The 4,039-nt window shown below is 42.3% G+C and overlaps 1 pseudogene; it reads right to left on the bottom strand.

The window, feature by feature from the left end:
- Window positions 1-361: 361 nt before the first annotated feature.
- LOC116898074 lies at window positions 362-943 on the bottom strand (annotated as a pseudogene).
- Between the last annotated feature and the right edge of the window lie 3,096 nt (window positions 944-4,039).

The raw sequence follows: 4,039 nt of genomic DNA, 5'->3' as shown, positions 1-4,039 counted from the left end.
TCTGGAACCTTCACCTAAACTCCTCTGTTCTCAAACAGAAGGCAAAGCTAGCATCTGATATTTCTTCATGTTTAGGTGATCTCATTTATTCAATGGTGTCTTAGTTAAGGTTTGCTGCTGTGAACAGACACCATGACCAAGGCAACTCTTTTTTTTTTTTTGTATCACTACAAATTTTATTCAGAAACCCATCTTTGTTTTGTTGTTGTTGTTTTAAAAAATCCCATTATGAACTACGACACTATCTAGCAGACCCACTGCTAGGCCCAGAATCGCCCAGATCTCTCGCAGTCTCTTAACCGCCTCTTGTCACACTCTAGTCCTCCACCTCCAACACCATCCTGGAACACAGTTCCCTGAATCAGGATTTGGATTTATGCTTCTTGCGCCAGCACCCATACAGCTCCTGTCACAGCTCTCTTGAGATCTTTTCAGATACGTGAAGTTGCAGAAGCCCCCTTTTGTGCACTCCCTCCTTTCTTACTGGAGGCAGCAGGCTTCCCTAAAGTCAGTTACTGGTGACTGCTTTGCATGGATTGGCTGCCCATTAAACCAACAATTATTCAAGTTGATCACAGCTTTCTCTTCACTTCGAAACTTGACGTACACATTCCCCACCAAGTGGTCTCCTAGGTTGTCACTGCCATTCATCTCCTCAACCTCTGCATACTTTTCTTCCATTTTACTGAAGACTTCCTCAAAGAACTCATCATAGTGCTCCTGTATCTCCACGTTGCTCACAGCACAGTGCAAACTGTCAGCAGACTGGAAAGAATTCGAGGGTTACGGTAAATGTTCAAGAGGGCAATGGTCTTGCTAAAGGTCAGTTTATTGTGTAACCGAGAACATCAGTCTCCATGACAACATGCTTGATTTTGAAATAAAATGAACAGTTGACTTTGTCTTTCTCGGTGCCGAAGATGGCAGCCAAGTACTCCGCCATTTTCCATAGGATGGCTCAGGCTCCAAATTCTATGACTGCTATGTTGTTTGTGTGCAAGGGCATAAGATAGAATTGATAGAAGGTAGAAAGCAGATGATAAACGTGGGATGACATGAGGCTGTGAGATGGTGCATCTTAATTCAAAGTAAAACCCTCAAGACGTCCTTTGAAGGTTGAGTAAGATACAGAAAATTCAGAGGAAACCTTGAGACATGGCATGGTACCTGGAGCATAGAACTTCCGTTGATGAGGTGGGAACAATTATAGGCTGAGTGAGTTTCAGGACAGAGTTCAGGAATTCTATTTAGGAATGACAAGTTTCACATTTCTATTACTCTTTCAAAGAAAAGGTCAAGGAGCAGTTGGACCTCTGATCTTGGATTTTGAAGAAGACATCTGAGTTGGGCCTTTCAGTTCAGAAATCTCCTGTGTTTGAGCCTAGCTGAAATTAACAGGCCCATGAGTTCAGCTGGGAGAATCAGGACCAGTGACATGAGAGAAAGGCTAAGAGAACACAACAAAATCAACTCAAAGAGGACAAGTGAGAGGAATCTGTCAGCAGTACTACCAAAGATGTGTGTCAGGACTTTGACACAACTAAGTGATATGAAGACAGCAGTGATGACAGAAGTTTTGATGGAGTGGTAATGATGTTGGAGGAACTTGTTAATGTAAGCAAGGTAATGTCAGCTGTATAGACCAAGTCTTCCTGTGAAGGTGAGGTGAAAGCATTGTCAGGGGTTTCTTTGCTCTAGGGACCCTCAAGACAGTCAATTGGCAGCTGAAGAACCATTCTTTACTTAGCAGGCTCTGACACCCCTGTGTTTGCCAGTTGCTCACACAGGCGTGTATGCCATAAGGTCGGCAGTCACTGCTATATTTTCAGTGTAACCTTTAGATTGCGCTGGTCTTTGTCTGTTATATCTTGACTTGTATATCTGAAAATTTAACTCTCCAGCCTTCCCTTTTCCTTTTGCATAAGTGGATACAACTTTTCTCTATGCATTTGCAAGCGGTGCATTACAGAAATAGAGTGAGTAGTCCCCAAATCCAAGAGATACTACAGACATCTTAAGTGACATCCTAGAGCATGCTTAAAACCCTTGAGCATAGCAAGTGAAGGTCAGTCTGAAGGGCACAGCAATTACAGCACTTTCTCCATGACTGAGGATGCAAAAGGATTACAGTTCAAATCTCCAGAACCTATATAAATTCTGGGTGTTGAGTATGATGGCCCACCAATAATGTTAGCCTTAGAAGCAAGAGACAGGGGACTATCAAGACAAGCCAGTTAGTGAGGCTAACTATGTTTATAAACTCGGGCTTTGATTCAGAATCTCTGCCTCAAAAAATAAGATGGAGAACAATCAAGAACTTTCTAAATGTCCGTTTAGATCTTCTACACACGTGCTCATGTGTAAGCATAACTATACATCCATGTGAATCTTGCATGTGTATGTCTGTATGTTTCTGTGTACACTTGCCCACACAACTACACATACAAACTCATGAAAAGAAAAAAGAAAAAGAAAGGAGAGAGGAAGGGACTGAGCAGAGAGGGGAAAGGAAAAAGAAAGGAAGGAAAATAAAGAAGTCCTCATGCCCTGTGCTGACTCTGCCTTCTCCTCTGCCCCGACACATTGACTGATCCACTCTGTCACTATTGGATGTGATTGCAACTGTCTTCCTCCTGCTCACCAAGTTCTCAGTTGTATGTCAACAGATGAATGTTAAAAGGCTGTTCCCTTCTTTTCTACAGAACACAGCAACAGTGATAAGATAAATAACACCAAAATGTCTACTCTAAACACTGATGGGTTCTTGAAGTCTTTTGTATATCCTACACTGCCATTGTGGGGAGTGGGGGGAAATGTTTGTCTATTAAAAATTCTTTTTAATATCTACAATGGAAATTAGCTGTCTAGATGCCACTCTCCAGAGCCTTTTGCTCTCGGCTATGAAACCTTCATTCGAAAGCCTTCCCTTTGAATTCTCGGCTGCAGTTTTATGGAATGCTCAATGTAAACAGATGCCTCATATAAATTTCATTTTTATAGGTAGCTAATATACTAATATCCTTCAGGGATAATTTAAGCTCCCAGGTGTCCAGGTTTTAACTAGGCTACAAAGAAAATTTAGCCAAGGACAACAGGACAAGCTACCTCAGCTAGAATCGGCATGGCTCTTCCACAGGGTTTCAGCAAACTTCTGAACAATACCACATATGGAGCGATCTGGTGAGGGAAGAGACTCCATTAACTGGAGGTGGGGGACCAGATTTATAGATTTTCTGAGGCTGTTTAGAAGCATGAAGTCCTTGTATGTATTATTTATACACACAGTTTCTCCTCCAGATTTGGAGCAGTAAAATGCCTCACAATGACATGGAGTCAATGGCCCCTCTTCTTCCAATGCTTATCATTCTGCAATACTGCGCATGATCTGTGCTATCAGAGGCCATGCAATACAGAGACAGATCAACACTGTATATCACACAATGTGCATGTGTCCATGTAGCAAAGGCCCTGGTGAAAATGATATTTAAACATCTAGAGGGGAAGCTAACATGCCCATTTGTCTTAGACACTAGCCAGAAGCAGACCTGAAATATGAACATGGTCTTTGTTAATGATTCAAACATAAGTTTTGGGGTTCTTCCTGCCCTGTATAACAGATCTCTGTTCAGCTGTCTCTCCGATAATACATAGAATGCAAATCTCAGAACTAGGAACAGGACTGACACAGTGGATCTATTATGGACTAAAGGACAAAAAAAAAAGCTTTATGGAAAAAATAATCACTTAGAGGACCAGATGCTATAGGAAGACATATGACTGGCTTAGTGGTCACTGAGGTACATTGGAAGAAAAGCCTGGGAAGCAAGATGCTGGACTAAGGGCAAATACAATCCCTTGGAGAGTGTATCTATGGAGTTTGATTCAAGATCTGTCTAAAGCCAAAGACTCATTAAGAATACAGGCAACGCCTTGGAATCACAGTCCTACGAGTGCGGCTCTAAGAGGAAGCAGAGGACAACCTCCAGCCTGAGCAACAGCTGACTTCCTCACAGGGGTAGGCGGTGAGAGGGTCTCTACC

Source organism: Rattus rattus, chromosome 4 (assembly GCF_011064425.1).
Source record: "Rattus rattus isolate New Zealand chromosome 4, Rrattus_CSIRO_v1, whole genome shotgun sequence".
Classification (NCBI taxonomy): Eukaryota; Metazoa; Chordata; class Mammalia; order Rodentia; family Muridae; genus Rattus; species Rattus rattus.
This window is presented reverse-complemented; position numbering and strand designations above follow the sequence as displayed.